The sequence below is a fragment of the Pan troglodytes genome, chromosome 15 (genome assembly GCF_028858775.2).
Source record: "Pan troglodytes isolate AG18354 chromosome 15, NHGRI_mPanTro3-v2.0_pri, whole genome shotgun sequence".
Taxonomy (NCBI): domain Eukaryota; kingdom Metazoa; phylum Chordata; class Mammalia; order Primates; family Hominidae; genus Pan; species Pan troglodytes.
In genome coordinates, this window is record NC_072413.2 from 101,374,985 (window position 1) to 101,401,539 (window position 26,555).

Below are 26,555 nucleotides of genomic sequence, written 5' to 3' on the forward strand. Positions count from 1 at the left end.
GAGTTCTCACAAGATCTGGATGTTTAAAAGTGTGCGGCACCTCCCGCCCACTCTCCTGCTCCCACTCCTGCCTGGTGAAACACCTGATCCCGCTTTGCCTTCCGCTTTTGCTTCCTGAGGCCTCACCAGAAGAAGATGCTGGCACTATGTTTCCTGTACAGCCTGCAGAACTAGGAGACAAATCAGCCTCTTTTCTTATAAATTACCCAGCCTCGGGTATTTCTTTATAGCAATGTAAGAAACGGCTGAATGCATGCACACTGTAATAAATTACTTTTACAAGAATCCCCGTTGCAGGTGCTGCTTATGGGAACTTGACCTAGGATAGCTGGAACCAGAGCCATCCCATGAAGGAGACCGCAAGGATGGGATTCCTTAAGGGTGACTCACTGGCTGAATGGTAGTGAGGACCCAGCAGGTGGAATATTGACAGTCCCTGAAGTGCCCGAGCCCTGCAGTGGCTAAAACTTTCACCTGTGGTGCCCCGGGGGCACAGCAGCATCCGTTTATGGTCTTCCCAACAGCAATGTGAATTGTGCAGCTCTCTGTCACAATAGAATTCAAGACCTGAACCCTGGCTGCTGCAGATGTCCTGAGGCTGGATGTGATACTCATCATCTCCCTCCTCCCACTATGAGGCCATAGGTGTAGCTGAGGGAGAGGTGTTGGTGCAATACTAGCAGATGACTCGGGTGTCTGAGCCACCTGCTGTGCAGCCCATTGCGCCCCCTGGTCCTGCCATGCTGTACTGCAGATGTACCACTTCCATCTCACTGTGGGTTACTGTTGGGTCTACCTCACCTGAAGACTTGGTGGGTCCAGCAGAATCAGCTCTTTTATTTATTTATTTATTTATTTATTTATTTATTTATTTATTTATTGGAGATGGAGTCTTGCTCTGTCACCCAGGCCAGAGTGCAGTGGCGTGATCTCAGCTCACTGCAACCTCCTCCTCCTGGGTTCAAGCGATTCTCCTGTCTCAGCCTCCCAAGTAGCTGGGATTACAGGCACCTTGCCACCACGCCTGGCTAATTCTTGCATGTTTAGTAGAGATGGAGTTTCACCATCTTGGCCAGGCTGGCCTTCAGTGGTCACTGACCACTGACCTTCAGTGATTCACCTGCCTCGGCCTCCCAAAGTGCTGGGATTACAGGCGTGAGCCACTGCGTCCGGCCAGATTGAACTCATTTTGGGAAGTTCTAGCCATCAGACAGTTTCTAGCAGGGTCCAGGAGCGCATCAGGGCTGCTTTTTGAATGGTTTGTAGTTCTCTGTTGTGTAAGGCACAGACTTTCTCCAGAACCCAGGGGGTCTGTACTGGGAAGTAGCATCTTTCCCAACCACAGCCCCCTCTAGTTCCATTGCACCTGCTGAGTCATGGGTGCATGCAGGAAGCTGCTCTTGTGGCAGCCTGGGCTGCTGGAGAGCTCTTTCTGCTCCTGGCCCAATGCAAAACCAGCAGTCTTCCATGTGCCCTGATGAATGGGTGAAACCGTCCACGTGGAGGCTCCTGAGTCTCCGTAGGCTTTATCTCCAGTCCCCTGGAATGGCATGTGTCTTACCACGGCATCTGCTCTGATTAACGTGATGCCCTCTATATGGTGGCCAACATGCTGTTTTGCAGAATGTCTAGATGGTTCAGGGTGGGGGAAGATAATGAGTATCAAGTACAGCCTCAGGGCATTGGCAGCAGCCAGACTGTGGTTCTTCCCACTAACTCTCGTCTTGTAAATGTCCCCAGAAAAGTGTGACCAACCAGAGTCACGGAGAAGTCGTGCCTGGTCGGGACCACCTGGCAGTGAGAAGTAAGTGGGTCTGAATGGGGCAGAAAGATCAGAGGCTGGCCCCGGATGCTGTTGAAAGTGTCGTATCAACACTGTGCTGATTCCCTTCAAGGTTCTTTTAGAGGAGGGAAATAAACATTTGCCTTGTTTTGCATATTTTTTCTTATGCATGCAGCCAAAACTCGTCAAAGCTGGTATATAGGGGAAGATAAATACCCCCAAGAACAACGTGAGTGTCAGAGAAATCTCCCGCTCAACATCAGAAGAGATAGCCTAGCCAGAGCAGCCCAAACACACCATGAGCAAGATGAAAGTAAACAGCTTGGTAGATATGCAAGCATACACAGGGCCACTACAAGGAAGCAAAAACGTCAGTGTCATGAAGCACCAAAAAATAAATAAATAAATAAAATAAAATTTAAAAGTCTTCTTTAATCTAGAAAGAAGGTTGCTATGGACTAAACAGTATCCTCCCAAAATTTCTGTATTGCAGGCCAAACTCCCAATGTGATGGTATTTGGAGATAGAGCCTTTGGGAGGTCATAGGGTTAGATGAGGTCAAAGGGTGGGGCCTTCACGAGGGGATTAGTACTCTTATAATAAGAGACACCGGAAAGCACTTTTTTTCTTTTTTTCTTTTTCTTTTTTTTTTTTTTTTTTTTTTTTTTTTTTGAGACAGGATCTTCCTCCATTGCCTAGGCTAGAGTACAGTGGCACAATCTCAGCTCACTGCAGCCTTGACCTCCCGGGCTCAAGTGATTCTCTCACCTCAGCCTCCCAAGTAGCTGGGACTACAGGCATGTGTCACCATGCCCAGCTAATTTTGTTAATGTATTTATTTTTTGTAGAGACAAGGTCTCATTATGCTCCCCAGGCTGGTCTTGACTCCTGGATTCAAGCAATCCTCCTGCCTCAGCTTCCCAAAGTGCAGGGGTTACAGGTATGAGCCACCACACTTAGCACAGAAAGCATTCTGGAGTGTGTTCTCTCGTCTCTCTCTTCTCTTCTCTTCTCTCTCTCTCTCTCTCCTGTCTCTCTCTCTTCTCTTCTTTCTCTTCTCTCTCTCTCTCTCTCTCTCTCTCTGTCCCCTGTGGGGGTCACAGGAAGAAGACAGCAAGCCAGGAAGAGAGCCCTCACCGGGAGCTGATCATGCTGACACCACGATCTTGGACTTTCCAGCCTCCAGAAGGACAAGAAAATAAATCTCTATTGTGTAAGCCAATCAGTCTATGGTATTTTGTTATGGCAACTAAAGCAGACTAAAGATACATTTCTGCTAAATGCAATGTGTGATCCTCAGTTGGAGTCTGATTTTTTTATTCAACCTGCAAAGGAAAAAACAAACAAGGACAAGTATAAAAACAGATATGGTGAAATTCAATCCAAGGCAGAAAAGCAGGTGTCCCCAGATCCATCTCCCCATAAAAGAGCTCATAACAGTGGCTCACGTCTGTAATCCCAGCACTTTGGGAGGCCGAGGCAGGTGGATCAGTTGAGGTCAGGAGTTCGAGACCAGCCTGGCCAACACAGTGAAACCCCATCTCTACAAAAATACAAAAATTAGCCGGGCATGGTGGCAGGCACCTGTAATCCCAGCTACTCGGGAGGCTGAGACAGGAGAATTGCTTGAACCTGGGAGGTGGAGGTTGCGGTGAGCCAAGATCGCGCCACTGTGCTCTAGCCTGGGCGACGGAGCAAGACTCTATCTAAAAGAAAAAAAAAAAGAGCTCATAAGACTGTGACGTGGTGAGGCAACAACTCAGAGACAGGGCAGGAGCAGACAGAACCAAAATAATAACACTGCACCTCTAATGGATAATGAAACAGCAAGAGGCCAGGCACGGTGGCTCACACCTGGCAGCTCCCACCTTCCAGCATTTTGGGAGGCCAAGGCGTGCCATCTTTTGAGCTCAGGAGTTTGAGGCCAGCGTGGGCAATATAGTGAGACACCGTCTCTAAAAAATATACAAAAATTAGCAGGACATGTCTGTGCATGCCTGTAGTCTCAGCAACTCTGGAGGCTGATGTGGGAGAATCACCTGAGCAAGGATGGGGAGGCTGCGGTGAACCAAGATGGGGGCAGGAGAATTGCTTGAACCTGGGAGGCAGAGGTTGCAGTGAGCCGGGGTCATGCCACTGCACTCCAGCCTGGGCGACAGAGACAGAGTCTGTCTCCAAAAAAAAAAAAAAAAAAAAAAATACAAGCTTTGGAATTGGCCTGTAGTAACTGAACTTTCTGTTTGAGGTTTTTCTGATGATTAACCTCTAACTACTATATAACACGGGTACATAGCTATAAGTTGCTGTCATTTTGAGACATTATCCCTTGGGGTCTCAGATGACACCTGTAGAGGTGACTCACCACCCCATCCCCCCACATCTTCCTCTTAATGTGGTTATTACTATTTTCTATTATTATTTTCATTTTTTTTAAACCGAGTCTCACTCTGTTGCCTAGGCTGGAGTGCAGTGGTGTGATCCCAGCTCACTGCAACCTCCGCCTCCCGGGTTCAAGCGATTCTCCTGCATCAGCCTCCCTAGTAGCTGGAATTACAGGCATGTACAACCGCTCCCAGCTAATTTTCGTTGTTGTTGTTGTATTTTTAGTAGAGATGGGGTTTCACCATGTTGGCCAGGCTAGTCTCCAACTCCTGACCTCAAGTGATCCACCTGCCTTGGCCTCCCAGTGTGTTGGGATTTCAGGTGTGGCTCACAGCACGCCTGGCCATTATTATTATTTTCAATCCCTCTATTGGTTCCTTCTATAAGCTTAAACATAATATTTGCGATTTTATTACTGGTTCTTCTATCCATAGAGGCTTCTCTTGATTCCCAACAAGGGAAGATGAAGATATTTGTTTCTCTAACCTTGGCTTTATAACCTCCACCTTCCAGCTCCCAACTTAAGTCGTCTGTACTATTACTTTCATACTGTCAGAATTGATAGTATTTATAATCTGCTTGCAATAGAAATAAACTGGTTTTTTGTTGTTGTTGTTGTTGTTGGGTTTTTCTTGAGACAGGTTCTCACTCTGTCACCCAGGCTGGAGTGCAGTGGTGCCGTCACAGCCCACTGCAGCCTCGACCTCCTGGGCTCAAGGGATCCTCCCACCTCAGCCTCCCCAGTGGCTGGGACTGCAGGTCAATGCCACCACACCTGGCTAATTTTTTAATTTTTTTGTAGAGATTGGATCTCACTATGTTGCCCAGGCTGGTCTTGAACTCCTCAACTCAAGCAATCCCCCTGCCTCAGTCTCCTAAAGAGTTGGGATTACAGGCGTGAGCCACTGCACCTGGCCCAGAATAGAGCTTTCTGTCCTTTACTTATAGGTCGATTCTAAAGGCGAAGATTGGGGCAACACTTTTCTTTTTTCTTTTTTTTTTTTTTTTTAAGACGGAGTCTCGCTCTGTCGCCCAGGCTGGAGTGCAGTGGCGCGATCTCGGCTCACTGCAAGCTCCGCCTCCCGGGTTCACGCCATTCTCTTGCCTCAGCCTCCCGAGTAGCTGGGACTACAAGCACCCGCCACCACGCCTGGCTAATTTTTTGTATTTTTAGTAGAGATGGGGTTTCACCGTGTTAGCCAGGTGATCTCCTGACCTCGTGATCTACATGCCTCGGCCTCCCAAAGTGCTGGGATTACGGGCGTGAGCCACCGCGCCCGGCCAACACTTTTCTTTATAAGATAATACAAAATGTCATCACTGTAGAACCAAGTTGTGCAGTGCCACATTTTTCTTTATTCAACTTTTGCTTTTTTCCCTAGAGTTGGAAGTTGCCTTTTTTGTTTTGTTTTGTTTTGAGACGGAGTCTCGCTCTGTCACCCAGGCTGGAGTGCAGTGGCGCGATCTCTACTCACTGCAACTTTCACCTTTGGGCTCAAGCAATTCTCCTGCCTGCCTCAACCTCCCGAGTAGCTGGGATTACAGGCACTCGCCACCACGCCTTGCTAATTTTTTGTATTTGTAGTAGAGATGGAGTTTAACCATGTTGGCCAGGCTGGTCTTGAACTCCTGACCTTGAGCGATCTGCCCGCCTTGGCTTCCCAAAGTGCAGAGATTACAGGCGTGAGCCACCAAGCCCGATGGCAAGTTGCTTTTCTTTCTGTGTTGCATTGTCTTCCTTTACTGCATCTCAAGGCTCTTCCAGAATCTCAAGGGTGCTCTGGCATCTGTGGAATCGCCTTGTTTTCAGGACGCCCCTCTCCCGCTGCTGTCGTGCCCTGCTCCAGTCCGAGCCTGCACCCACTGTCTCCCAGGTCTTCCTTCATTGCTGTCTGAGTTGAATCTTCTGTTTCCTGGATCCCATGCGTTCCCCTCTCTGCCATCGCAAATCCCCAAGGAACCTCCCCAGAAAGGGTATGTGGGAGAGAAATTATTCTGAGTCCATGTGTCTTAGGTTTTGCTGTATAACAAACTACCACAAAGCACAGTGGCGAAACAACCATTTATTTCTTCCTTACATATCTGCAGCTCAACTGTGGTTCAGCGGGTCCAGGCCAGGCCAGGCCTGGCTGGGCTTGACTCTGGACTGCGGATCAGCTCCCAGTCTGCTCCAACCATCTTTTGTCCCACGTGAACCAGCAGCTACCAGACCGATATCTCTCTTGGTGAAAGACACAAGCCCAGGCCCATGGCAAGCATATTTCAAGTTTCTGCTGGGTCACACACATCTGCTTCCATCTGATTAGCCAAAGCAAGTCACACGGCTCAGCCCAACAGCAACGGGGCAAGGAAGTCGGCACCTCCCACAGAGCTCAGGGGAGAGGAGTGAATATTTGCTAGGTAATAATAGAATCTTCCACAGCATGTAGTTCTAAACATGTCTTTATTCCAGGCCTGGCACGGTGGCTCACACCTGTAATCCCAGCACTCTGGGAGGCTGAGGTGGGCAGATCATCTGAGGTCAGGAGTTCAAGACCAGCCTGGCCAACATGGTGAAACCCTGTCTCTACTAAAAATACAAAAATTAGCCGGGCATGGTGGCAGGCACCTGTAATCCCAGCTACTCGGGAGGCTGAGGCAGGAGAATCACTTGAACCCAGGAGGCAGAGGTTGCAGTGAGCTGAGATCACACCATTGCACGCCAGCCTGGGCAACAGAGCGAGACTCCATCTCAAAAAAAAAAACAAGTTTTTATTCTGCCCTAACATTTTGTTGGTAAATTAGCTAGGTATAGAATTTCAAGTTTCAGATTATTTTTACTGAGAACATTGAAGGCGTTGCTCCAGGATCCTCAAGCATCCAATGAGGCTGATAAATTTGATGTGATTGGATTTTCATTCCTTAGTAGGTTAATTTCTCTCTCTCTGAGAGCTTTTAGAATTGTCCTGCTTTTTCATTTTTCTTTGCTTTCTTTCTCAAAGTACTGTTTTATGTATGTTAAAGAATATATACAGTCGGGCTGGGCAAGGTGGCTCATGCCTGTAATCCCAGCACTTTGGAAGGCTGAGGCAGGCAGATCACCTGAGGTCAGAAAAAAAAAAAAAAAAAAAGACTTGATTACTATGTATATAGTATTTTTTTTGTTTACCTACATACCCATGATAAAGTTTCATTTATAAATTAGGCACAGTAAGAGATTAACAACAATAACTAACAATGAAATAGAACAATTATAATAACCTACTGTAATAAAAGTTAAGTGAATGTGGTCTATCTCTCTCTCAAAATATCTTATTATACTGTATTCACCCTTCGTATGATCATGTGAGATGATAAAATGCCAGCATCACTACTCGTGCCCTTTGGGGCCGTTATCAATGAAAACAGGAGTACTTGAACACAAGCACTGTGACACCGTGAGAGCCGATCAGAGATGGCTGCTGAGTGACTAATGGGGCAGGTAGCGTAGAAAATGTGGATACGCTGGACAAAGGGATGATTCACATCCTAAGCAGGATGGAGCAACCTAGCAAGAGATTGCATCATGCTCCTCAGAATGGTGCACAGTTTAAAACTTATGAATTGTTTACTTCTGGAATTTTCCATTTCATATTTTTGGGCCACAGTTGACCATGAGTAACTGCAACCACAGAAAGTAAAGCCTTGGGTAAGGAGGGGCTGCCGTAGCATACTCTGCTCCTATACGGCTCTGCCACCACCCTCTCAGCTAATGATGTCAGAAGTTACACCTTTATACATTGGGTGCCAAAAAACATAGACTTATTACTGGCTTTTTACTATTAGTCTTTTAAATCATGTATAAAAAGAAAAGTGGTGTTACATCCCAAAATGACAATAATACTAGCTTTTGTAATTGTCCATGTATTTACCTTTATAGGAGATCTTTATTTCTTCATAGGACTTTGAGTTATTGTCTAGTGTTCTTTAGTTTATTTTTTTTTTAATTTTTGCTTTCTTCCTACTGCCTATATAATGGCAAATGTCCTTTAATTTCAATCTGCAGAAGTCCCTTTAGCATTTTCTGTAAGACAGATCTAGTGGTAATAAACTCTTTCTGCTTTTGTTTATCTGGGAATACCTTCATTTCTTCTTTTCTGAGGGCAGTTTTGCCAGGTATAGGATTACTTTTGTTTTGTTTTGTTTTCTTTTTTAAGAGACAGAGTCTCACTCTGTCAGCCAGGATGGAGTGTAGTGGTATGACCACAGCTCACTGCATCCTCAAACTCCTTAGCTCAAGTGATCATCCCTGCCTCAGCCTCCTAAGAAGCTGCAACTACAGTTGTGCACCAACATGCCTGGCTAATTAAAAAAAAATTTTGGGGGGGATGAGGTCTTGCTATGTTGCCCAGGCTGGTCTTGAACTCCTGACCTCAAGTGATTCTCCCACCTCAAGCCTCCTAAGTAGCTAGAATTACAGGAAGGAGCTAACTTGTCCAGCAGGATTCTTGATTGACAGTTTTTTCTTTTATCTCTTCAAATGTACCAACCCATTGCCTTCTTGCTGCCAACGTTTCTGCTGAGAAATCTGCTGTTAATCTTACTAGAGATCCCTTGTATGTAACAATTTGTTTCTCTCTCCCTGCTTTCAAGATTCTCTCTTGGCTCACACCTGTGGCTGGGTGCAGTGGCTCACACCTGCAATCCCTATACTTTGGGAGGCCAAGGCAGGAGGATTGCTTGAGTCCAGGAGTTTGGGACCAGCCTGGGCAACATAACAAGATCCTATCTCTATAAGATTAATTGGTTAGTTAATTAATCTATAAGGTTAATTAGTTAATCTATAAGATTAGTTAGTTAGTTAATCTATAAGATTAGTTAATCTATAAGATTAGTTAATCTATAAGATTAGTTAATCTATAAGATTAATTAATTAATTAATTAATCAAAAAATTAAAGATTCTCTGTTATCTGTGGTTTGGGCAGTTTGATTACAGTGTGTCTCTGTGAGGGCCTCTTTAAATTCATCCTACTTGGAGTTCACTGAGCTTCTTGGATGTTTAGATTCATGTATTTCACCAAATTTGAGATGTTTTCAGCCATTATTTCTTCAAATAATCTCTTATCATTTATCGATTAAAAACAATAATAATCTCATTTTCTTTTTTCTTTTGAGATGGAGTCTTGCTCTGTTGCCCAGGCTGGAGTACAGTGGCACAATCTCAGCTCACTGCAATCTCTGCCTCCTGGGTTCCAGTGATTCTCCTGCCTCAGCCTCCCAAGCAGCTGGGATTACAGACACCTGCCACCACTCCTAGCTAATTTTTGTAGTTTTAGTAGAGACAGGGTCTTACCATGTTGGCCAGGCTGGTCTTGAAGTCCTGACCTCAAGTGATCTGCCCACCTCAGCCTACCAAAATGCTGGGATGACAGTTGTGAGCCACTGCACCCAGCCAATAATTTAATTTCCTCTTTCCCTCTCTCTGTTCTATTTCTGGCACCCTGACAGTGTGCATTCTTCTACTTGATGGTGTCCCACAGGCTTCTTGGGCCCTGTTTACTCTTCTTCAGTCCTCTTTCTTTCTGTTCCTCAGACTTAATCATTTCAGTCGTCTTATCTTCAAGTTTGTTGATTCCTTCTTCGGCCTGTTCAAATCTGCTTCTGAATCCCTCCATGAATTTTTCATTTCAGTTATTGTACTTTTCAGCTACAGAATTTCCTCTTGGTTCCTTCTTGTGTTCACTGTATTTTTATTGATCTTTCCATTTTGTCCCTAAATAATTTGCTTGGCTTTGTCTGCGTCTTTCTTTTCTCTTCTTGACAGTTAAACGGTTTTTTTTATTCATCCTCCTCTTTCTTCTTCTTCCTCATCTTCTTCTCCCACGTTTTTCCAGGCAACTTTAGCAGGACCCTTTGTGCCATCAAACTTTCCTTTAGACTTAAAGTCAGCAACATCCTTCTCATACTTCTCCTTCAGCTTTGCCGCCTTAGTGATGTAAGGCTGCTTTTCACTGTCGTTTAAGTTATTCCACATCTCACCCAGCTTTTTGCCACATCTCCAGTAGAGATGCCAGGGTTTGTGGATTTGGTCTTGGGGAGGAATTCTGAACAGAACAGAAATAATATAGAGGATGGCCTTTTGGGGGCATTAGGAAACTTCTTCTTGCCCCCCTTAGCTGGTGGTCTGTTATCCTCCATTTCCCGATCATAGCATACTTTATCTGCCTTTGCAATTTCATCAGATTTAGACTTCTCTTTCCCATTGTCTTGCACCTCTCAGAGGACTTCTTGGAAAATTCTGCAAAATTGACAGGGACCTCTGGGATTTTCTTCTATGTCCTTCTCTGCACATCTGCACAAAGAAGGCATAAGCAGACATTTTGTCCTTTGGTTTCCTGGGATCACGTTTAGCCATCCTGACTGTATTGTTCGCTAGTCTCTATCTGCATCTCTCTTTAGCTCTCTGAGCATTATTAATCAGACAAAATGCTTTGTCTAGCAAGCATTAAAGACAAAGCCAGCCAGGTGCGGTGGCTCACATCTGTAATCCCAGCACTTTGGGAGGCCAAGGCGGGCAGATCACTTCAGGTCAGGAGTTCGAGACCAGCCTGGCCAACATGGTGAAACCCCGTCTCTACTAAAAATACAAAAATTAGCCAGACCTTGTTGCAGTTGCCTGTAATCTCAGCTACTCAGGAGGCTGAGGCGGGAGAATCGCTTGAACCCGGGAGGCAGAGGTTGCAGTGAGCCAAGATCATGTGACTGCACTCCAGCCTGGGCAACAGAGCAAGACTTTGTCTCAACAACAACAATAATAGCAACAAAAACAAAGCCTCAGAAAAGGCTGAATAAGTTTCAGGCCATTGTTATAATGTCTTTGTCTAGTAAGTTTGCCATGTGGTTCTTCCTTAGAGATGGTTTCTATATATTTTTTCCCTATGAATGAACCCACTTTCCTGTTTCTTTGTATGCCTGTGATTTTTTTGTTGAAAACAGGATTTTGAATGTTACAATATGGTAACTGTGGAAATCAGGTTCTCTTCTTTACCCACGTCTGTCTGTCTGTCTTTTTCTTTCTTTCTTTCTTTCTTTCCTTCCTTCCTTCTTTCTTTCTTTCTTTCCTTCTTTCTTTCTTTCAAGACAGAATCTCACTCTATTGCCCAGGCTAGAGTGCAGTGGGACTATCATGGTTCACTGTAGCCTCTACCTCCCGGGCTCAAGCAATCCTCTCATCTCAGCCTCCCACCCAGCCAATATTTTTTTTTTTGTAGAGACAGGTTGTCACCATGTTGCCCAGGCTGGTCTCAAACTCCTGGGCTCAAGCAATCTACCTGCCTCGGCCTCCCAAAGTTCTGGGATCACAGGTGTGGGCCACCATGCCCAGCCTGTTTTTCTTTTTAAATTGTTGTAAGGTGTCTCTGTGCAGGGGACGAACTTGAGGTGTAAACTTGAGATTGTCTCGGGTCTTTTCTGAGGCTTTGTCTTTCCAGGCATGAATGGTGACTTTCTAAATTCTCCTGTATACGTGGTTGCTTTTGAATGTCCTAGTCCTTAATTGTTTGGCCACTAAAAGGAGAAAAGGGAAAAATTAAGGGTAAAAAAATAAAAAACAGGCCGGGCGTGGTGGCTTGGGCGTAAGCCTGTAATCCCAGCACTTTGGGAGGCTGAGGCGGGCGGATCATGAGGTCAAGAGATCAAGACCATCCTGGCCAACATGGTGAAACCCCGTGTCTACTAAAAATACAAAAATTAGCTGGGCATGGTGGCACGCGCCTGTAGTCCCAGCTACTCAGGAGGCCGAGTCAGGAGAATCACTTGAACCCAGGAGGCAGAGATTGCAGTGAGTCGAGATCACGCCACTGCACTCCAGCCTGGCGACAGAGTGAGACTCCGTCTCAGTAAATAAATAATTAAGTAAAAAACAAAAAAACCTCAAAAACCAGCCTCTATCTCTTTAAATGCTCTGGAAGCTGCTTTAGCCAGTGGGGTTGTAACAATGGCAGTCACCTCTGTGTCTGAACCTCTGCAATCAGAAGCAACAGCCAGTGATGAGAATACACATCTCTTCCGGGCACGGTGGCTCACGCCTGTAATCCCAGCACTTTAGGGGGCTGAGGCAGGCGGATCACCTGAGGTCAGGAGTCCGAGACCAGCCTGGCCAACATGGTAAAACACTGTCTCTACTAAAAATACAAAAATTAGCCAGGCTTGGTGGTACACACCTGTAATCCCAGCTACTCTGGAGACTGAGGTGGGAGAATTGCTTGAACCCGGGAGGCGGAGGTTGCAGTGAGCCGAGATGGCACCTCTGCACTCCAGCCTGGGCGACAGAGCAAGACTTCATCTTGGGAGAAAAAAAAAGAATACACATCTCCAGTATTTGGAGGACAAGGTTATGTGCTAACCCTGGGTGCTGCCAGCTATTCCAAGAACGACTGCATGTAGGGCTGAGGGGGCTGGGGAATGCATAGCCACTACCATGCAAAGAGAGGACACTGACCGAAATTAACCAGGATTTACATTCAAGCTGTTATGGTTTGGATATTTGCCCCTTTCCAAACTCATGTTGAAATTTGATTGCCATTTTAACGGTATTACGAGTTGGGAGGTTTAAGAGATGATTAGGGCCAGGTGTGGTGAGTCACACCTGTAATCTTAGCACTTTGGGAGGCTGAGGCAGGAGAATTGCTTGGGCCTAGGAGTTCAAGACCAGTCTAGGCAACATAGGGAGACCCCCTCGCTACAAAAAATAAAATAAAATAATTAGCAGGACATGATGGCACATGCCAGCTACTCAGGAGGCTGAGGTGGGAGGATACTGGGGCCTGGGAGTTTGAGGCTACAGTGAGCTGTAATCATGCCACTGCACTCCAGCCTGGGAGACAGAGCAAGACCCTGACTCTAAAAATAAAATTTAAAATAAAGAATAAAAAATTTAAAAATTAGCCAGATGTGGTGGCACACACCTGCAGTCCTAGCTACTCAGGAGGCTGAAGTGAGATGATCACTTGAGCCCAGGATTTCAAGACTGCAGGGAGCTATGATCATGTCACTGCACGCTAGCCTGGGTAACAGAGCAAAACCGTGTCTCAAAGAATAAATAAAATAAAATAAAAATAACAGATGATTATGCCCCGAGAGTGGAGTGAATTAATTAATGCCATTATCTTGGGAATGCATTTATTATTATGGGAGTGGGTTAATTATAGTACGGAGAAGGCTGGGCACAGTGACTCATACCTGTAATCCCAGTACTTTGGGAGGCCAAGGTGGGAGGATTGCTTGAGCTCAGGAGTTTAAGACCAGCCTGGGCAACATAGTGAGCTCCTGTCTCTACTAAAAATAATAAAACTAGCCAGGCATGGTGGCACATGCCTGCAGTCCCAGCTACTGGGGAGGCTGAAGTGGGAGGATTGCTTCAGCCCAGGAGACTGAGGCCTCAGTGAGCTATGATCACACCACTGCACTCCAGTCTGGGTGACAGAGTGAGACTCTGTCTCAGAAAAAAAGAAGGGGGAAGAGTTAGGCCCCCCTTTTGCTCTCTCTTTCTCTCTCTCTCTTCTCTTTGCCCTTCTGCCATGGGCTGACACCATAAGAAGACCCTCATCAGATGTCAGCTCATTGATCTTGGACTTCCCAGCCTCCAAAACTGTGAGCCGATGGATTTATTTTCTTGTAAATTACCCAGTCTGTGGCATTCTGTTATAGCAGCACAAAAAGGAGTAAGATACAAGCCTTCCCCTGGAAACTGCAGGCCTTCAGATGGACTCCAGAGTTCCAAAATAGTTGCATCAGACAGATTCTGCCAGATTGTTGTCTAGATGGGGGCGACAGATTCCTGGCACTTTCTACTGTGTCATCTTCCATGATATCACTGCTATGTAAATAATTCTTACAACTCAATAATAAAAAGACAGCTCAATTAAAAATTGGGCTAAGCGTCTGTATACACATTTTTCCAAAGAAAATATACAAGTGGCAGGCTGGGCGTGGTGGCTCATGCCAGTAATCCCAGCACGTTGGGAGACTGAGGCAGGTGGATTGCTTGAGCTCAAGAGTTTGAGACAAGTCTAGCCAACATGGAGAAACCCCGTCTAAAGAAAAAAAAAAGAAGACTGTTCTCCAGGCTCTGCAATGCCCTCTGTTGTCAATCAGGTATCCATGTGTGTTGGTCTGCTTCGGACTTTTTCTTGCTGGTTCACTGGACGATTTTTGTATTTGTGCACTAATCACACTGCCTTAATTACCATACTTTATAATAAGCCTTGACAGGTAGTGAGGTAATTGTCTTGACTTGTTCCTCTTCTTTTTTTTTTTTTTTTTTGAGACGAGGTGTCACTCTGTCGCCCAGGCTGGAGTGCAGTGGCGTGATCTTGGCTCACTTCAAGCTCTGCCTCCCAGGTTCATGCCATTCTCCTGCCTCAGCCTCCCGAGTAGCTGGGATTACAGGCGCCCGCCACCACGCCTGGCTAATTTTTTGTGTTTTTAGTAGAGACGGGGTTTCATTGTGTTAGCCAGGATGGTCTCGATCTCCTGACCTCATGATCCGCCCACCTCAGCCTCCCAAAGTGCTGGGATTACAGGCATGAGCCACTGCGCCCAGCCTGTTCCTCTTCTTTAGGAGAGTTTTTGGATATTCTCATTCTTCTGTATTTCCATATACTATTTATTTATTTATTTATTTATTTATTTATTTATTGAGACAAGGTCTTACTCTTGCCCAGGCTGGAGTGCAGTGGCGCGATCTTGGCTCACTGCAACCACCGCCTCCCGGGTTCAAGCGATTCTTCTGCCTCAGCCTCCTGAGTAGCTGGGACTGCAAAAGCGGGCCACCATGCCGGGCTAATTTTTGTATTTTTAGTAGAGACGGGATTTCACCATGTGGTCAGGCTGGTCTCGAACTCCCGACCTCGTGATTCGCCCCCCCCCCCACCCCCCCCACCCCGACCCTTGGCCTCCCAAAGTGCTGGGATTACAGGCGTGAGCCACCGCGCCCAGCCTAATTTTTGTATTTTTGTAGAGACGGAGGTCTTGCCATGTTTCCCAGGTTGGTCTCGAATTCCTGGGTTCAAGCGATCCACCCGCCTCAGCCTCCCAAAGTGCTGGCATTACAGGTGTGAGTCCCTGCACCTGGCCTTTTTCTCACTCTTGACTTTTTTTTTTTTTTTTTTTTGCAATTTTCTCTTTTTCTTTGGTCAGTTTCACCAGAGATGAGACTTTTAGCTTTGTTGATTCTATTATATGTTTGTTTTTTATTTCATTATTTTTCCTCTTTATTATTTCCTATCCTACACTTTCTTTGGATTTGGTTTGCTGTTTCTTTTCAAGTTTCCTGAGATGTTTGCATAGTTCATGGATTTTCAGCTTTTCTTCTTGTCTGAAAGAATTTGTATAGAACTGAAATAATGTCTTCTTTGATAATTTGGTAGAATTCACCTGAAAATTATTTGGGTTTGCTTTGATTTCCTTAAAAGTAACAGAGCTATTAACGTTCTATTTCTTCTTGGGTTGTTATGATGATACCGTTTTCAAGGAACTGATTGGTTTTGCATAAGCTTTCAAATTTACTGATGCAAATTTGTTCACTGAATTTCCTTATTTTTTAAATCTCTGAACATCTGTAGTTGTATCTCCCTTTGTGTTTTCTAATGCTTACCCATGCTTTCTCTGTTTTATTCTTGGTTAGCCAGGCTAGAGTTTTGCCTTTTTTTTTTTAATGAGTTTTTACAAAAAACTGTTTCTTGGCTTTATTGATCTAATTATATCTTTGGGATTTCATTAATTTCTGCTTACTATGTCCTTTTAACACTCTTTGGGTACACTGTGTTCCTCTTTTTTTATTTATATTTATTTATTTATTTATTTATTTATTTTTGGAGACAGGATCTCCCTCTCTCACCCAGGCTGGAGTGCAATGGCTCAACCTCAGCTTACTGCAACCTCTGCCTCCCAGGTTCAAGTGATTCTCCTGCCTCAGCCTCCCGAGTAGCTGGGATAAGAAGCGTGCCACCACGCCCAGCTAATTTTTGTATTTTTAGTAGAGACAGGGTTTCACCCTGTTGATCAGGCTGGTCTTGAACTCATGACCTCAGGTGATCCACCCACCTCGGCCTCCCAGAGTGCTGGGATTACAGGTGTGAGACACCGCTCCCAGCCTGCATTCTTTTTCTTTATTATTATTATTTTTAACTCTGTCACATCTCGGGATGTGTTCTTTTTCTTCTTTTTCTTTTTTTTTTTTTTTCGAGGCAGAGTCTCGCTCTGTCATCCAGGCTGGAATGCAGTGGCATGATCTTGGCTCACTGCAACCTTTGCCTCCCCAATTCAAGCAATTCTCATGCCTCAGCCTCCCAAGTAGCTGTGATTACAGGTGGGCACCACCACGCCCAGCTAATTTTTGTATTTTCAGTAGATACAGGGTTTCGCCATGTTGGCCAGGTTGGTTTCGAACTCCTGACCTCAGGTGATCCACCTACCTCGGCCTCCCAAAGTGCTGGGATTACAGGCGTGAGCCACCTCGCCTGGCCCATAGATGCCCTTTATACAAAGTTCCTTTCTATTCTTAGTTTAAGGGTGGTTTTTTGTTTTTTGTTTTTACCATGAAATTGTCTTGGGGCCAGGTATGGTGGCTCACAGCTGTAATCTCAGCACTTTGGGAAGCCAAGGTTGGAGAATCACTTGAGGCCCAGAGTTCGAGACCAGCCTGGGCAACATAGCAAGACCCCATTTCTAATTTTAAAAAAATGTTTTTAAAGAATGAGCCAGGTGTAGTGGCGCATGGTGGTATTCCTAGCTACTCAGGAAGCTGAGGCAAGAGGGTTGCTTGAACCCAGGAGTTTGAGGCTACAGTGAGGTATGCCTGTGCCACTGCACTATAGCCTGGGCAACAGAGCTAGACCCTGTCTCTAAAAAAAGGTGTTGCATGGCCAGGCATGGTGGTTCACGCCTGTAATCCCAGCACTTTGAGAGGCCGAGGCAGGCAGATCACCTGATGCCAGGAGTTCGAAACCAACCTGGGCAACATGGTGAAACCCCGTCTCTACTAAAAATACAAAAATTAGCCAGTCGTGATGCCATGTGCCTGTAATCGCAGCTGCTTGAGAGGCTGAGGCATGAGAATTGCTTCAACCTGGGAGGCGGAGGTTGCAGTGAGCCGGATCCCGCCAATCCCGCCACTGCACTCCAGCCTGGGCAACAAGAGCGAAAAACTCCGTCTCAAAAAAAGGTGTTGCATTTTGTCAAATGCTTTTTCTGGGCCTATTAATATGATTATATTGTTTTTGGCCAGGCGCGGTGGCTCACACTTGTAATCCCAGCACTTTGGGAGGCTGAGGTGGGCAGATCACCTGACGTCAGGAGTTTGAGACCAGCGTGGCCAATATGGTGAAACCCCATCTCTACTAAAAATACAAAAAGTTAGCCAGGTGTGGTGGTGGGTGCCTGTAATCCCAGTTACTCAGGCAGCTGAGGCAGGAGAATCACTTGAACCCCGGAGATGGAGGTTGCAGTGAGCCGAGATCGCGTCACTACACCCCAGCCTGGGTAACAAGAGCGAAACTCCGTCTCAAAACAAAACAAAAAAAAAACAAACGAAAAAACAGAGTCAGGAATGACAGTGTGCTGCTCAGGGCCAGTCCTGAGGAATGGAAGACAGTGGCACCATCACACACACACACACACACACACACGCACATGCACACACACACACAAAGTCCTTTTTCCATTTCAACCCTAAAATTGTAATTTTTAAAATAACATGCTTATAAAAATAGAGTCTCTTCCAAGTAGGTTTCTGTTAAAAACAGGGGGTTCAGGAAGTTTAGAGGTGTTGTTTATGTGGGTTTTTTTGTTTTTTGTTTTTTGTTTTTTTTTTTGCCTTCGGTGTAGATTGGAGGATTTGCTTTAACAGAATATCTTTTTGGTTTTACTGGCTAAAATAGCCAGTTCCTGCTTATTAATACTCAAACACATCAATTATTCATCTGCACTTGGGTATATTACACACGCCGAATCATCCATCCTCCTGCCCTCTTTGTTAAAGGAGGCTTTGAGGCCAGCAGCCCCACGGGGAAGGCGTATAGTTGGGACTCAGGGCTGACTCAGAGGGCCAGCCCTGGCCAGCTCATGTCTGAGGTCACATCCGAGGGAGAGGAGGCAGCAGAGCTGAGTGAACAGAATCTTGTTCTAACAACTTCCCAGGCTCCACACTGCCTTGCCATGCTGAGCTGTCCATGTGAGGTCAGGGATTTGTCAAGGTGAAGGGCTAGACCTTTGAGGGTTTTGCTCTTTCAACTCTGCTCTTGTCCTTGACCTGAAATTATACTAGCGGCAAAAAAAGAAAAAAAAAAATGATGACAGCTGATGTGTGCTGGGGAAAATGATGGACAGTCAGAACCATTGTGATCCTCAGATGAGGAAGCTCAAGTTCAAGGTGGGAAGGAAGGCTATAGGCAAGGCCGCTTGGCAGCCAAATGCAAAGTCACAGTAGAATCTCCGTCTCCCGGTGACCATCCCCCATCAGCCTCCTGCATGGAATCCATAATGAGGGCCAGAACAGTGAAGGGTCTGCTGTTAGCTATGCCCTGGTGCACTGACTCCCAGGTAAAACCAGATCCACAGAGGAGAAGGGAGTGAGGATTATTTATTTATTTATTTATTTATTTGAGATGGAGTCTCACTCTGTCACCCAGGCTGGAGTGCAGTAGCTTCATCTCAGCTCACTGCAACCTCTGCCTCCCCGGCTCAAGCCATTCTTGTGCCTCAGCCTCCTGAGTAGCTAGGATTACAGGCATGTGCCACCACGCCCTGCTAATTTTTGTATTTTTAGTAGAGACAGGGTTTCACCATGTTGCCCAGGCTGGTCTCAAACTCCTGGGCTCAAGCGATCTGCCCTCCTCAGCCTCCCAAAGTGTTGGGATTACAGGTGTAAGCCACTGTGCCCAGCCACCACTACCCTGATTTTTGTGTTTTTCATCCCCTTGTGTTTTTTTCAATAGTTTCATTCTATACGTTTGCATCTTTAAACAGTATGTTGTTTGGTTTTGCACGCTTTCATTTCTGAATCACGCTATGTGTATTCTAGGAATTGCTCTGGTTTTTTAAATAATATCTCAAGATTATGATACTGAGATGCATTCACATTGTGTGTAGCTGTAAAAATTATTCTCTCTGTTATATACTATTTCTTTGTGCTAATATGCCATTTTCTGTATTCGTACAGATAATGGACATTTGAATTGTTTCCAGTGTGTTTCTATAACAAACTGTAGTGCTGTGACTATTCTTATACATGTTCCCGTGCATATGTTTGAGAGTTTTTTTTTTTTAGAAACTGATGTCTATTTTCCATCAACCTTATTTCCATGTTGCTGAAGAGCCTGTGCAAGAACAGCTTAAGACTATTCAGTGGTTGCTCCTACCCCTTCAGTGGCCTGAGCAGTGGGAGCTGCAGACCAGTCTTCCGTGGCAGGCTGAGCCCTCCAGTCTTCAGTAGGGAACTTCTGAATAGGCACAGAGGGCACCTAAATGCCGTCAGACCAGTCTGCAACCTCAGGCTGAGTAGCAGCTGAGGAGCTGGAGCAGTCCATTCACCCTGAAATTCCTCTTTGGTCTCAGCCTTTTCAGCAGCAGCCTGCTCTTCTTTTTTAATCTCTTCAGGATCTCTGTAGAAGTAGAGATCAGGCATGACCTCCCACGGGTGTTCACGGGAAACAGTGCCATGCATGCACAGAACTTCCCGAGCCAGCGTCCACCACATCAAACCCAATGAGTGAGCTCCCTTGTTGTCACATGGGATGGCAATGTCCCCATAGTGCAGAGGAGAATCTGTGTTACACAGAGCAATGGTAGGTAGGTTAACATAAGATGCCTCCATGAGCGGCCGGTGGTCAGCTGTGAGGTCAGTAACCACAAGAAGCCGTGGCTCCCGGAAGGCTGCCTGGATCTGGTTAGTGAAGGTTCCAGGAGTGAAGCGGCCAGCAACTGGAGTGGCTCCAGTGGCAGCAGCAAACTTCAGCACGGCCGTCTAGCCAGTATTCCTGGATGATATGGCACTAACATCAGCAGGGTTTTCAATGGCAACAATGGCACGAGCTGCCAGCAGAAGCTTCTCCCAGGTCCTCCTCAGATTTATGATGTAGATGCCATCACTTTTCCTTTTACAGATGTACTGTTCCATCTGGAAGTCAAGCTTGGTGCCACCTAAGTGGGTTCCTGCCGCAAGGAACTTAAGGACATGCTCCTTCTTCATTTGCAGGACATCAAAAGCTCCGGACCTTGTGAAAGTTTCCCTTTAAGTTACAACGAGAATCCAGAACAACGCCGTATGGACCCCTCTGTGGGTAGCGCGGAAAGCGGGAGTTTCTTTTTTTTTTTCTTTTTTTTTTTTTTTTTGAGATGGAATCTTACTCCGTCACCCAGGCTGGAGTGCAGTGGCGCCATCTCGGCTCACCACAGCCTCCGCCTCTGAGGTTCAAGTGATTCTGCCTCAGCCTCTCGAGAAGCTGGGATTACAGGCGTGGGCCACCATGCCCAGCTAATTTTTTTGTATTTTTAGTAGGGAAAGTGTTTCACCATGTTGGCCAGGCTGGTCTTGAACTCCTGACCTCAGGTCATCCACCGCCTCGGCCTCCCAAAGTGTGAGGTTATAGGCATGAGCCACTGTGCCCAGCCGAGAGTTTCTTTAGGGCAAATATTTTGGGTGGAATTGCTCAGTTGTAGGGGCCACACGACTTCAACTTTAATTGCTAATGTCAGATTGTTGTCCAAAATGTCAATTTTACTGGCTTTTGCCAAAGAACTAAGTTTTGGCTTTGTTGAGTATGTGATCTTTGCACTGTGCTTCACTATTTTCTGCTCTTACCTTGAACTTACACTCCCAAGCAGGGTCTAAGAGTGCCCACTGAAGCCAGGGGCAGCAGCTCATGCCTGTAATGCCAACACTTTGGGAGGCTGAGGCTGAGGATTGCTCGAGCCCAGGAGTTTGAGACCAGCCTGGGAAACATAGTGATATCTCATCTCTTTTTTTTTTTTTTTTTTTTTTTTTTTTTTTTTTTTTTTTTTTTGAGACAGAGTCTCGCTCTGTCGCCCAGGCTGGAGTGCAGTGGCCCGATCTCGGCTCACTGCAAGCTCCGCCTCCCGGGTTCACGCCATTCTCCTGCCTCAGCCTCCCTAGTAGCTGGGACTACAGGCGCCCGCTACCACGCCCGGCTAATTTTTTGTATTTTTAGTAGAGACGGGGTTTCACCGTGTTAGCCAGGATGGTCTCGATCTCCTGACCTCGTGATCCGCCCGCCTCGGCCTCCCAAAGTGCTGGGATATCTCATCTCTACAAAAAACAATTTTAAAAAAATTAGCCAGGTATGATGGCTCTTGCCCATAGTGCTAGTTACTTGAAGGTTGAGACAGGAAGATTGCTGGAGCCTAGGAGTTCGAGGCTGCAGTGAGCTATGATCATGCCATTGCACTCCAGCCTGGGTAACACAGTGAGACCCTGTCTCTAAAAGATAATAAAAAGTTCCCATTGTTCCATATTCTCAGCAGCACTTGATATTGTCAGACTTTTTCATTTTTGCCAATCTGGTGGCCAGTACATGGTAACTTATTATGGTCTTTGCGCTATAGATTGTTTGTGTCCATCCAAATTCATATGTTGAAAACTAAACCCCAGCTGGGCACAGTGGCTCAGGCCTATAAACCCAGCACTGGGATGCTCAGATTGGAGGATCACTTGAGCCCAGGAGTTCAAGACCAGCCTGGGCAACATGGTGGAAACCCGTCTCTACAAAAAATATAAAAAAATTTGCTGGGCATGGTGGTGAGTGCCTGTAGTTCTAGCTGCCTGGGAGGCTGGGGTGGGAGGATCACCTGAGCCTGGGAGATTGAGGCTGCAGTGATCCATGATAGCCCCACTGTACTCCAGCGACAGGGTGAGACTCTGTCTCAAAAAAAGAAAACTGAACCCCAGTGTTTGATGGTATTGAGAGGTGAGGCCTTTGGAAGGTAATGAGGTCAGGAGGGTGGATCCCTCCTAGAAAAGAGCCCCAGAGAGCTCATTCGCCCCTTCTGCCATGTGAGGGCACAGTGAGATGATGGCTATCCATCTGTGAACACAAAGCCAGCCCTCACCAGACAGTATGTCTGCCAGGACCTTGATCTTGGATTTCCCAGCCTCCAGAACTGTGGAGAATAAATTTTTGCTGTTTTTAAGCCACCCAGTCTATGGTAGTTTGTTATAGCATCCAAAATGGACTGAGATAGCTTGCACTTGCAATAACAGACGACTTTAAGTATTTGTTCTTATTATTTATCAACCCCCAAGTGCCTGTTGTTGTCTTTTGCCTATATTTCTATTGGGTTGTTGATCTTATTAAATTATAGATCTTTCTTTCTTTCTTTCTTTTTCTTTCTTTGTAATGGAGTTTTGCTCTTTTTGCTCAGGCTGGAGTGCAATGGCATGATCTCAGCGCACTGCAACCTCTGCCTGCCAGGTTCAAGTGATTCTCCTGTCTCAGCCTCCTGAGTAGCTGGGATTACAGGTGCACACCACCACACCTGGCTAATTTTGTATTTTTAGTAGAGGTGGGGTTTCACCATGTCGGGCAGGCTGGTCTCGAACTCCTGACCTCAGGTGATCTGGCCTCCCAAAGTGCTGGGATTACAGGTGTGAGCCACCGTGGCCAGCCAATTATAGACATTTCTTATATGGTATGGATTGAAATCCTTATCGGTTATAACTTCTCCCAGTTTGAGGCCTGCATTTTTACCCTCTTTATGGTGTTTTTGAAAAACATAAACTGTTAAAAAAGCTTTAACTGTGTATTCCTTTGCAGCTTTTTATTTTGCACTATGTGTACTGAGGAACAAAAGAAAAAAATGAAATTTGAGGCCAGACGTGGTGGCTCATGCCTGTAATCCCAGCACTTTGGGAGACCCAGGCAGGCAGATCACAAGGTCAGGAGATCGAGACCATCCTAGCTAACACGGTGAAACCCTGTCTCTACTAAAAATACAAAAAATTAGCCGGGCATGGTGGCGGGTGCCTGTAGTCCCAGCTACTCGGGAGTCTGAGGCAGGAGAATGGTGTGAACCCGGGAGGCGGAGCTTGCAGTGAACCGAGATCGCACCACTGCACTCCAGCCTGGGTGACAGAGTGAGACTCCATCTCAAAATAAATAAATAAATAAATAATAAAAAGAAAGAAATTTGAATTAAAACCAAAGAGCTTAGTCTGTATCACCCTCCCCTGATTAAATTTTTAAATTACAGTTCTCCTGTCCTGAAATTATATTATGCATGAGTTCTGCTATGTGTGTCCTGTGACCTGAGAGTGGTCAAGAACTTTCTCTGTTCACAGCTATGTCCTCAATGCTTCAAACATAGCTTTGCCCAAAGTAGGTGCTCAATAAACACTGTGGATGGAAGGAACAAAGGAAGGAGAGAGGAGTAGGGGGGCAGCCACCGAAGGCCGATGTGGCTTTTCATGACTCCACCCAGTGAGGCCCAGCTGGCTCCAAGGGTAGGGCAGCAGCCTAAGGAATGGAGGAAATGGTCTTTCCTCAAGCAGAGCTTAGACTTTATTGTCTTGGAAAAACCTGTTTGTATTTGGGAGATTTGCTTACTTTAATAGGTCAACCCTGCAATAATGGGCAGGTCTGAGGCTCCAGGAGTGCTGGGGTAGTCTATTCACCCCCTTATTCCTTCTCTCTATCCTTTTTTACCCACCTGCCTTGCAGCCAGTGGGTGTCAGAGCCAGCAGCAGACTGGAGTCTAAGGGCACTGCTTTCTGTCCGTGAGCTTGAGAAAGCTTCTTGCCCTTCTGAATCTCCAAGTCCTTGCCTGCAAAGCAGAGGCAATGATAAAAACACTAACGCCTTATCTGGTGTTGCAGGATCCCTTACCAAGGGCTTCTACGTCTCCTATCATGAGCTCAGTACTCAGTGAGGTAGGCAAAACTGGAGGAGGAAACTGGGGAGGAGGAGTGAGTCTCTAACTCCCCACCCTGTGTGGCCTAATAAGCCTTGATCTGTGTTCTACAGACTCTGAGCTCTGTGCTCCTCTCTGGGGGACAGGTGGAAAGGGCAGCCCTCCAGGAGGTGGTGAGTCCTCTGAGCTTTGGAAGGGTGGACTCTGCACCTGCTGCGCTGGTGCTCTCTGGGAATTTTCTCCACGGACCTCCAGAGCAACTGTGAGTGGTAGCTGTTACCATTCCCATTTGACTGGTTCAGAAACCTTGCCTGAGAGACATGAAGTCACTTGCCCAAGGTCCCCCAGCATTCAGGGTCATAGTCAGAGTTCAAACTCCAAAGCCCTTGCCTCTGCCTCACCACTGTGGTCTCCCTAGACCTTTAGATATAGTTCCAGACAGTGGGTTTTCCCAGCTCAGAGCAGAGTGGGTCATGGGACAGGGCAGGCTCCAGAGGGCTACGCTACCAGAATCTGGTAATGACAACTGTGTATGTGTGCGTGACAGGCGGCTGACCGATCTAGATGGGGACTGACCGATCTAGAACTAGACGGGGATCAATCATCTTCAGCAGATCCGAGAGCTGGAGAATTACTGCAGGGGCAAACGGCTCTTTCTCTCCTGCATCCCCCAGGGCCATCTCTACACTGCGGTGAAGCATGGGACGTGGTCAAAGGACACCTTTGAGCTGTGGGAAAAGCTGACACGATTTTTCACAATAGTGTGTTTAGGAAGGCGGGGGCGCCCATGTTCTTCCCGAGAGGCGTTCCATCCAGAGCTATCTGGAAAGGCTGGGGTACTGGAAGCCAGAAGGTGGAGAATCACTGATGCAGCTCTACTGAGTTTTCAACTGGGCCCCACCCACACTGACCTAAGCACAGGAGGTTCGAGGGCTCTCCACTGACCAGGAATGAAAGGATCAATTGCAGAGTTTCGGCCTTGGAGCCCAGTCCTGGCTCTCCCTTTGCTTGCTCCTGACGTTGGAAGAGTTACAGCCCCTCCTGAGTCTCAGTCAGTCGCCTCTCACATGCCCATTGACGTCTCACAGGCTGTTGGAGAGTTAGGGGGTCCTAGCATAGGTGTCTTGTGCCAGGTACACAGCTGGAGCTCAATAAATGTACTGTGACCTCAGGCAGGAAAAGCCAAGGAGGGGCGGGCCACCCTGGGGGCTGGTCTGCAGAGTCTTCAGGGAAGAAGCCAGGACGAGGACAAGGACCCAGGATGAGGACAGGATGAGAGGATGGCTGCATAACAGCAGGGAGGCTTTGGGCAGGCAGGGGAGCCTTTCCAGGTGGGTGAATGGCAGGAACACAATCTTGGAAGTGAGAATTCCTGGGGTGCCTTCTGGGCCTTGAAGCAGGGCTCACAGAGGGCAACAGGACCCTGCTGGAGTGAAGAAGGGGACTGGAGGGTAAATTAAAAGAATAGCAGCTTGTCTGCCCTCATCCCCGGTGTGGGGGGAGCAGCCTGGCATGGAGTCCAAATGGACCTCATATTTCCCAAAGACTCAAAGCATCTGGGGCCTACCTGGAATGTCCCAGGAACACCTACTGCCCGGCCCCTCCTCTTTCCCCTCACCAAGCATGATGACTGCAATGTCTCATAATTATCACAGTCTGCTTTTCTCCATCTCTGTGGCTTTACATATTCTCAGTGTTCAGCTCTTGGTCTGCAACATATCTGCGTACAAACACACACACACACACACACACACACACACTGAGGAATGGCTCCTGGGTCCCAGTGGTTCCCACTCTCTGGTAGAGGAGTTGTGTTTGTGAGGGCTGTGATGGGGTGACGAGCCTGCAGCAGCCTTTCCACGTTCGTCCAAACTAGATGTGGTGCAGACAGCACAGGCCTGTGGATCAGCAGATGTGACACTTAGCATGATGGTACTGGTTAGGATCAAGCTAGGCAGTGAGTAACACACAACCCAACTGTAGTGGGTGCAACAAGCAGGTGCTTATTTTTTTTGCAGAAGAAATCAGGAGGATGGCAATCTCACTGCTGGTGCAGGTGCTTGAAGCTGCCATCGGGGACCCAGATACTTTCTGGTGATAGTGTATATGGGGGGCGTCTGCTGGAGCTTGGGAGATTTGGGCCCCCCTTCTGGCTCTGTTGCTAACTAGTTGTGCAGCTTCAGACAAAGCTTCTGAAGCTTTGACTTCATTTCTTTATTTGTTTTTAAAATTGCAGGCTGAGTATAGTGGCTCCTGCCTGTAATCCCAGCACTTTGGGAGGCTAAGGTGGGAGCATTGCATGCGGCCAGGAGTTCGAGACCAACCTGGGCAAAATGGCAAACCCTCATCTATACAAAAAAAAAAAAATACAAAAAATTAGCTAGGCATGGTGGTACATGCCTGTGGACCCAGCTACTTTGGAAACTAAGGCAGGAGGATCACTTGAGCCCCGAAGTTTGAGGCTGCAGTGAGCTGTGATTGTGCCACTGCACTCCAGCCTGGGTGACA

General features: G+C 46.6%; 2 pseudogenes; both read right to left on the reverse strand.

Moving 5' to 3' along the window:
- Positions 1-9,919: 9,919 nt before the first annotated feature.
- On the reverse strand, positions 9,920-10,564 carry LOC112205369 (high mobility group protein B3-like; annotated as a pseudogene).
- Positions 10,565-19,482: 8,918 nt separating this feature from the next.
- LOC735746 (small ribosomal subunit protein uS2-like) lies at positions 19,483-20,455 on the reverse strand (annotated as a pseudogene).
- Positions 20,456-26,555: the final 6,100 nt, after the last annotated feature.